Genomic DNA, 10,029 nt, shown 5'->3' with positions numbered 1-10,029 from the left:
AACGAACTGAACGGGTCCGTTCCGGTCATATGCGGAATGGAATAATTGACACAAAGTCATGACAAAACAGACTGTACGTGACACCTTCATATTTCACGGTAGCAGCTCCCACGTCAGAACATGGTTCTAGCAGCCTATGAGTTATTCGTGCATTCGAACGTGTACGCGTGCATCAGACATGAATTTTCGGGCGATGCAGCAGAATGCGTGACCAGTATGCTGGCCTACAAGGCATTCACTGTAATTGGCGTCATGATTCCGATTCATTCTGGTTCTGGAAGATAATTTTGCACTTAGCTGAACCTTTATAGGCATGTGAACCCCTTCAAATAAATAACCTATCCGAAGCGTTGTCTGGCATGGTTGCAACATTGCCCAATGCTTGCCAGACAGACGGGTGATTTACGAAGCTCTTTAGATATATATTAGATGGCGATATTTCAAATAATTTGACGGTAACTTGTGCGCAAGCGGCATAAATCTTCCAAGGATCCAACATGGTCGTGATCTTTAATTAGCTGTGCCTGTATGCAGCGTATGAGCCGCCCTGACATCGACTGTAAATTGTGATCGAAGTTGCGCTCCGCATCTAATACAGCTTGAGTAAGCTTGTTTAGCCATGTTTCCGCTTCATTTCACCTATTTTTTGTTATCATGATGTAATATGCGACTGGGCGACCTTGCTTGACCTGGCAAAGGCCTTCCGCAGAAATGTAAACAGGGCCTCAGTCAGGACTTTCTTGAGGGAGGGGCCCGGAGCTTGGGAAATGTGCATCATTTCTCCAAGGGCATGCTGAATGACATGATGAAATGACGACATTCCTCCACGGCATTCCTCCATGACATGTCTCCATGGCACGCAATGCTGTCCCATCGTACTGCCAATACTGTCCGCCATACCACTGGCCCTGTGTCATCATACAACTGATACTGTCCCACCTTACCGCCGATGGCGCACCGTCGTGCCGCCGATACCGTCTCGCTATACCACTGAAACTGTACCGCCATACAACCGATATAATCCCACCGTACTGCCGATGTTGTACCGCCTGACAACCGATACTGTTCCGCTGTGCAGCCAATCTTGTCCCGCCATCCCACCGACACTGCACCTTCGTACACTCAGTGCTGTCCCACCGATGTCGTTCCGCCGTGCTGTACCTGTACCCGTATGCTGTACCGTCGCACCGCCGGTACTGCCCCGCCGCACATCCGATACTGCCCCACCGTACATCCGATGCTGTCCCGCCGTGCATCCGATACTGTCCCGCCGTACACCCGATACTGTCCCGCCGGTCACACGGTCTACGATCTACTAACTAACACGGTCAGCGGAGCAGCCCTGCACTAACTAACACGGTTGGCGGAGCAGCCCTGCACCTAACTAACACGGTCAGCGGAGCAACCCTGCACCAACTAACACGGTTGGCGGAGCAGCCCTGAACTAACTAATACGGCTGACGAAGCAGCGCTGCGCTAACTAGCACGGTTAACGGAGCAGCCCTGCATTAACTAACACGGCTGGCGGTGCAGTGCTGCACTAACTAACATGACTGACGGAACAGCGCTGCACTAACTAACACGGTTAATGGAGCAGCCGTGCATTAAGTAACACGGCTGGCGGTGCAGCGCTGCACAAACTAATACGGCTGACAGAACAGCGCTGCACTAACTAACACGGTCAACGGAGCAGCCCTGCATTAACTAACACGGTTGACGGTGCAGCGCTGCACTAACTAACACGGCTGACGGAACAGCGCTGCACTAACCAACACGTTTAACGGAGCAGCCCTGCATTAACTAACACGGCTGGCGGTGCAGCGCTGCGCTAACTAACACGGCTGACGGAGCAGCGCTGCAGTAACACGGCTAATGGAGCAGCCCTGCACTAACCAACACGGTTAACGGAGTAGCCCTGCATTAACTAACACGGCTGGCGGTGCAGCGCTGCACTAACACGGCTGACGGAGCAGCGCTGCACTAACTAACACGGTTAACGGAGCAGCCCTGCACTAACAGTCAGTAGAGCAGCCCAGCACTAACTTACACGGTTAGCGGAGTAGCGCTCTCTCGCGCGCGAACGTTTCAAGTGTTATGCATCGCAGCGCTTTTGCCGTCAGGAACTTTTTTGCAAGCAGCGGTACCTTGCGTCGTGGAGGCATGCTATCATTTGGTGAGCGAGGCGCGCAATCAATTAATTACGTACAGTTCACAGCGGAGGCAGCGTCAGAATGACATCATTGATCCTGAAAAATTGCGTCGTTTATTATGGGTTTTGGTACTTTTCCGTGCCTCATGGCGTTGCATAATACCTTGAATCTAGAGTCATGGCTCGACCGGTTGAAAAGACACTGATCGATGGCTGCAACATCACACGGAAAAGTTAGACACGCGTCTGCTAGCCAATCCATTCGGTAGAGGATCACAAACCATCAATGCATACAGCGTATAGGCCAGCTAAGCCACAGCATTTTTGATTATATTATGTTGTGGCACCAGGCAGGAGAGGCGCTGTAACTAGGGCTGCCGATGTATATGACTTTTAGCAGCGCAGTAGTCATGAATCACGCCGGGAAAACATAAGATTGTTGAATATTCTCCTAGCTTCACTGCTCATCGTCCCGTCCTTCTACAGCGGGCGTGTCGTCTGTAATGACTGAGTTGGTATTCCGGAGGTGACGGCACCAGTGCGATGACACCACGCTGGTTGTTCACCACAAGGTCCGTTACATGAGGGTTTTCTTGCCTAGGCAGTCATGTGGTAGCTTTATTTTAGGTAGAACAAACCGGGATAGTTTTGTAAGTAGTTTTACAGTCTGACATATTTTTGATGACAGATAGGCGTGCTGCAAAGTTCAATACCGTTCAACAGAGAGAGAGAGAGAGAGAGAGAGAGAGAGAGAGAGAGAAGAGAGAGAGAGAGAGAGAGAGAGAGAGAGAGAGAGAGAGAGAGAGAGAGAGAGAGAGAGAGAGAGAGAGAGAGAGAGAGAGAGAGAGAGAGAGAGAGAGAGAGAGAGAGAGAGGAGAGAGAGATTGTGTATGTAGGAACTGGAGGCCCTGCAGTATTCAACATTGCCTCATCCAAATACGTGAGTAAAAATCCGTTCATATACAACATGACCTTATATGTTTGGTCACTTGATACCAAACACGTTCCATAAATGGCGGTAAGAAACCGCAGTTAACGAGTCTCTTGATAAGCAAAGAAGCAGGCGATTTCGGGGCACTTCGGCAAATTGACAGTAAGGCAAAGACCATTTCGTCAAATAAGCGTGCGACTAAAGAACACTTCGGCTCTTAGAGTTAGACGGCTCTTAGACAAGAACATTTCGACAATTTGACAATCGGTTAAAAACGTTTTGGCACGCCAGCATTTCGCACAAATTTGACCCATTAAGGTGTCGTAAATTTGACCCGTCGGCGAAAGACCAAGTCGAAAGGCTGACGCCCGACTTTAGGCGCATTTTCTTGTTATCACGACCCGAAAAAAAACGCGTCAACAAGATGGCATTCGGCTCTATGAATTCGGCAAAATTTTCCTCGTGTGTCCGGACATCGGCTGCAGGTCGCCCACTTGAACTGAGCTGTCGGTGCCACCAGTTGGATTTCATGTATGATTCAAGCAGATATCTTAACTTAGATATCGTATATATTTTTTACACACAGTTTACACACAGTATATATATATATATATATATATATATATATATATATATATATATATATATATGTGTGTGTGTGTGTTGTGTGGTGTGTGCGTGTGCGTGCGTGCGTGTGTGCGTGTGTGTGTGTGTGGTGTGTGTGTGTGTGTGTGTGTGTGTGTGTGTGTGTGTGTGTGTGTGTGTGTGTGTGTGTGTGTGTGTGTGTTCTACTAGTCAATGTAAGATAGCACCATTGTCGGATGCGGGGAACGTTTCTATTGAGTGCCCATTGATCGGCCTTGATGTGGGCGGCTGGAGCGGCCCGCTGAAAGGCCTGCCACGCCAGCTGTCTGCCGGTCACCAGCTCCTCTGTAGCGCCGAACAAGTCGCGTGCTGCCGCCGACGCGCGGAAACCATGACGGCCGGCTGTGTTCGCCTCACCCGCCGGCGCCGGCTCGGATCAGACGCACGTCAGTGTTGGCTCTGGCTCGACTCAGGTGCCAGTCAGTGGTGGCGCTGGCTCAGCCGAGGTGCCAGTTAGAACGTCGCGCCCAGCTCAGTCGCTCTAGAATGGAAGAGGTGCGCATTCTGGTGTAGTGGCCTGAACCACCTGATAGGTCTCTTGTACTATCCGTTGGCGGCGCACTGCCAATTGCCCGGAAACGGGATTTTCACCGTCGATTGTTTATTCGGACTGCATAAGAAGCATCTTACTGTTCGGTTCACGAGTGCTTTATTCGCTTTGACCCATAGTAAGACGTTTGATTGCTCCTCTCTCTCGCGGCGCGCTGTCAGCCGTCACTCACCGCCCCCCCCCCCCCCCCCTCATCCTGCCATCCCGCCAGCCGACACGGCTCATCAGAACCGTATTTGCATGCGTCGGAAGCCGTAACGCAGAGAGAGACTGTGGCGGCGCGGCTGATCTGCACGTCGCCAACCGCTCATGAAGGTGGCGCCCTGAAGAGGCCGTCCATACAGAACGGTGGGGCGAGCGAGCGTGACCGAAACAAGCGCGAGGCCGGCCACACGGCCAAATGTGGCGCTCAGATGCGCTTTAAGACCTAACCCGAACCTTTACAATGGATAAATTTCTGGGATTAGGGTCCACACTATAAGCAGTGGTTGTTGCGATAGCCCTGACCCACATCAACCGGTCATGAAATTCCATGTCAGCGACAGGATTTGGTGGTAAGAGTTTAACGTGCAATGCTCTTCAGTCGACACGGTCCGTCCTGCCCGCTGACGTCGCCTGTCATTAAGAGCGGCCGATGCTGTCAGCTGCAGGCCATCCCAGTCAAGAAGGAGTATCAAGCGCCTGAAGCGGCCCGAGCCCGCCCGCCAAGGGCGGATGGGTCGTTAGGCACGCACTATTATCAACTGAGCTTTCGGGGCGGACAAAAGGTTGCAAATCATGCTAAAATCTTAGCAAGTTTTAGCAGCAGGGCCAGAGAGAGAAGAGGCTCTCTATGACCGTCGTCGCCGACGCGTCCTTATGTCGAATAACTAAGGGGGTTCTCTAGCAGCGTAACCAGCGCGTAATCAGAGCGTAACGTAATTGATGGTCGGCCTCAGACCGTGACCCACATCGCAGTCCGGCCGACAGTCGTCCGCTGCTAATCCGGCCCCGGCGCTCATTCCCGGACGATAAACTAACCGGGCGGGGTGGGCTGGGGGGGGGATCCCGCCGGACGACGGATTCTCTCGCTCGATCGTCGGGGGGACGGGGGTGGGGGGTGTGGGGGGGGGGGGGGCCGGACGACGGATACTCTCGCTCCGACCGAGTCGTCGGCGGGACGGGGGTGGGGGTGGGGGGGGGCTCCGCCCGGACGACGGATGTCTCTCGTCTCAGCCGACGCGGCGGGGCCGTGGGTGGGTTGGGGGGGGGGGTCGGGACGGGGACGCGGCGGGGGAGGGGTGTGGGGGGGGGGGGCTGCCGGCCCGGACGACGGATGTCTCTCGTCTCAGACGCGAGTCGTCGGCGGGGACGGGTGGGGGGGGTGCCCGCGACGTGCGTCTCGACGCTGAGTCGTCGGCGGGACGGGTGGGTTGGGGTGTCTCCGGCCCGGACGACGGATGTCTCTCGTCTCAGACGCGAGTCGTCGGCGGGGACGGGGGGGGGGGTTGGGGGGGGCTGCGGCCCGGCACGGAGTCTCTCGTCTCAGACGCGCGTCGTCGGGGACGGGGGTGGGGGGGTGGGGGATATCCCGGCCCGGACGACGGATATCTCTCGTCTCAGACGCGAGTCGTCGTCGGCGGGGGGGGTGGGGGAGGGGCTCCCGGCGGACGACGGATTCCTGTTCAGACGCGAGTCGTCGGCGGGGACCGCGCAGCGGGCCGCACAGCACGAGCAGTGAGCGCTGCACGACAGTGACACTCAAGTGAAACTTCCCCTACAGCTAAACAAACGGCCACAACCACCCGCCTCTCCCCAGCGCTCATGATCTGTACCGCGTGCATTGCGACTAGCCCCGGTGGATGTTCTGAGGAGAATGACGACGCGATCGTTTTGGGCTTCATCGGCTTCTTCATCATGGGCTAGGTCCGTGGTATCGCATACTGGGCGGGAAAATCCATCGGTTGTGTAAACATTGAAAAAGGAGTTCGGTTCTGAGCCTGGGCACGAATCGTGCAGAATACGGGTACGGCATCTTCATTACGATATGCCCCTACTTTCCTACCTGTCAAATATGCCACAGTCACCTTTAAGAGCACGCTGAAACCAGCAGTGAGTACAACAGACAAACCCTAGGTTCGTAAGCAATGTTTAATTTACAAAATACATGAACGGAAACGTGCAGTGCAAATTTCCCGCCATATACCTGACATGCAACTAATATGCATCACATTACAATTAAAGCCCCTATCCTTGTAACAGACAACAGGAGCAGGGAACATCATTGCATCTCCAAATGAATGGATTTCAGTAGATCGCACCTCCGACACTTCATGACATAAGGCTAAAAAATGCATGATAACGTATGCAGCAGGTCCAGGTGCATTGCTCAGGAAATCAAATATATAATTTTAACCGACAAAACGTTGGGTTGTTTTATGTGGCTGCACCACAAGATGTGCGACTGAAAAGCATGTACCTATAAGGAGCCTTTTTTAGAATTTCCCAGCCAACTCCACAAATACACACGTACCATGCATGACATTCTTCACTGAGATTATTCACACATAATTGCCAGAAAACCACAAATACAATGTTACCATTACCTAGCATGGAGTCAGTACCACTGACACTACCCATTGAAGAGTAAAGAAACACTACGAATGCGGTGAGCTGAAGTACTAACTATTGCCACTATTCAACTTGTCATCTCAACCTTTACGGCATATGTATAGTAAGAGGAAATAATGGTTTTGAAAGTTCCAACGAATGAAAACGTGGCAAAATATTACACCAAACTACTTTGCCCGAAGTGCAGAGCAAAAATACAAGCTCATTGTCAGATGTCAATATTATTAGACGACTTATACTAATAAGATGAAAACATAAAATTTCATTATAACACATTTACAAATAAGTATGTTATTTGTTGCGTTGAAATATCTCCGAACGGTTGTAGATACTGGGAGAAAGTTTTTTGCATTTTCCAAGCCATTTGGCAAAGAATGTTCAGCTGCTTAAGATTATTCGTCCACTTCCAAACTATTTTCCCCGGGGACGCGAAATTGTACGAGTGAGATATTAAATTTGGGTTATTTGGAAGGCGCCCGCCTCCACAGAATATATGCCAAAATGTGACCTCAACGCAGGCTGGTCAGAATTTTAAATGCAAATGAATGGCTCATATGCACTCCAGAGCTTTCATCCGCTTAGGTTTCGCCGGTTGATTTTCAAAAGATAAGGTTTGTCGCAGCATTTTAGGCGGCAACAAATTCGTAAGCTTCCAAATGCTAACTGCCAAAAACAATATGTCAAAAGTCATGGAACCGGACTTCCCTCTGTGACAAACTAAGTCACAGAATGAAGACCCTTCTTTCTGATATTCCTTACCTGGGCCCTGCTCTACCCGTCGTCGGCGGCTTCTGCCCTGGCCCGGCTATATCCCGCATGACTGACGCTTTTTTATGTGTATGGATCAACATCACTACGCATTGGCGTGTAAAGCACATATTGAACACCTGCTACAGTATCTATTTCCGGATTATCTTCCCTTACACCACACGACAGCAGAAAATAAGCTTTCGGGAAGCTGCCTGCCTTTGGCACGAATTAGTCCACCAAACATTCATTTGCCCCTCATTCAACGCAGCCGACTTTATCAGCTCTTGCCTGTAGGCAAGCGCGTAGCCAGAGCCTTGCCGACTCGGGGCACAAGGTTGACAAAGTCCCCTGATGGTGCCCCTCCCCCCGCCCCCGGAAAAAATTGTCCGATATAGCTCACTTGTTAACGAACCTTGCCAAGGGAAAGCACAGGCTTCAAAAAAGCCCGCTGGTGATGAACCCCCCTATCCCTCTCCCGAAAGTCCGGATATAGCTCACTTATTAACGAACCTTGCCAAGGGAAAGCACAGGCTTCAAAAAAGCCCGCTAGTGATGAACCCCCCTCCCCCTCTCCCGAAACTCCGGATATAGCTCACTTGTTAACGAAGAACACAGTTTTATTCTGTTATTGTATGCTTTTGTTGTAACCAGGTCAGAAATAGAAACCAGAAGCTACTGCAAGATCAATTCGTTTGCATTTTGAAGTCAATCAAGTGCATAAATCAGGCATCGAACAAGTGCATGGAATAAATCACCGGTGCCCTCCATTTTACAATGGTCTAGTGAATTTTTTCTAAAGAGATCATACACAGAAGCCTGGCCAGATTTTTATTTGGGTTTTAGAGATATAGAAGACCCTGAGCGTAGATTGTGGATCGAAATGGGGTCCAAAATATGTATTGACATGGCTAACCTCTGTTTTTCATAAGATGTAGAACATAAAGTCCAGAATCAATTACTGAGGAAAGTTCTGTAACATTGCTTTGAACATGCGCGCTCCCAAATCTTAGCAGCAACCTCGACGCGCGGCATGACAATTTCCATAGGCCGCTCGGCGTCGGTCCGCGGCTGGCATCAAGTGATGGCTAAATGGCAGAAAAAAACAAATGACGTATCTAAAAAAGTGCCTTTGGTTGCTTTAATGCATCAGTTCATACGTCTAAAAAGTAGTCCAGGCATCTTTCTTACCCGCAATATTTTTACATTGATACTACGGAGGGACTAGCCTTTAATGCACCACAAAGGGGTACTAGTGGAGGATCTAGTAATGGATTTGTAACGTTAACACGCGCTCGGGTGGGGGTCAAATTGATCCCCCCCCCTCCCGAAGGCCTTTCCAGAATGGTTTCCGAACGGTGCGGCGTGGCCGCGCCAAATTTTGCATAGCTGTAGACAATTGAATATCGGGTCGCTTGGCATCACCAACTTAGATGTACCTTGTAAGGTCGCTGACCTATAGCTGGTCAGAGTCGGGCCATGGTTTCAGCGAAAGCAATTTCTAGGGAATCGTCCAATCTGATACAATAACGGAGTGTTTGACGAAGCCATACATATCTGAGATGCTCTCTTAGGCACCACAAATATTAAATGAGCAAATTACGTTGACCTAATGTCAGGTGTAAAGGTCAGACCAAGGTCACAACCAACCTGATTTATTACTCTAAGGTTCGCAGCATGGGATAGTTTGTGGTGCCCATTTCAAATTTTTGGGCAGCGGGAACCGCTTATACATCTTCCATTAACTTCTAAAAGGTCCGAAAAGGTCATTAACCTAAGATGACCCGGGTCGACAATTTGTTTTAGGAACATACCGCCTAGCGTAATCTTTGTTGCTCATTCAAATGCAAAATTTAGAGCAGTCCTCAAATGGGCTTTTGAACTTTTACTTAGAAACAGTTGCCTAGGTTCTGGGAGCACTTTGGAGACCAACCTGGAATTTGACCTTGTTCGACCTTATTTGACCTGAAGCTCATGATCTAGGCAGCTTAAACTTTGACTCAAGTGAGGTTACGTACAGGTCAAGACACCCTGTTAGTTTTGTGTCTCTAGCTTTCTTAGTTTTCGAGATCTCAGAGGGGGGGGGGTCAAATTCACCCCCACCCGAGCGAAGGGTATCTAGCCGGCCAGCCCGGCGCATGTTAAAGATAGAATCTCTATTTTTTGTTCACTGCAATTGCTAATTTCACCAGAGAACATCCTCAAAACATTTTTGGGAAGCACCCGTGGCTTGTCTTTGGAGGGCTCGAATCTATTTTGAGAGACTTTCGGAAGCATTATTCCACGACGGTCTTTGTCGCGCCCACGACGCCCGCCGGCTGCCGCTTCCCGCAGCGGCCAAATGCTGGCGTGCAAGCCCCAAAACTGTCTCATTTTATTTGCTTCACCAGTCGATTC

Source organism: Pollicipes pollicipes, unplaced genomic scaffold (genome assembly GCF_011947565.3).
Source record: "Pollicipes pollicipes isolate AB1234 unplaced genomic scaffold, Ppol_2.1 Scaffold_4881;HRSCAF=5763_pilon_pilon_pilon, whole genome shotgun sequence".
Taxonomy (NCBI): Eukaryota; Metazoa; Arthropoda; class Thecostraca; order Pollicipedomorpha; family Pollicipedidae; genus Pollicipes; species Pollicipes pollicipes.
The sequence above is the reverse complement of the archived record's forward strand: the minus strand, read 5'-3'. Positions refer to the sequence as shown.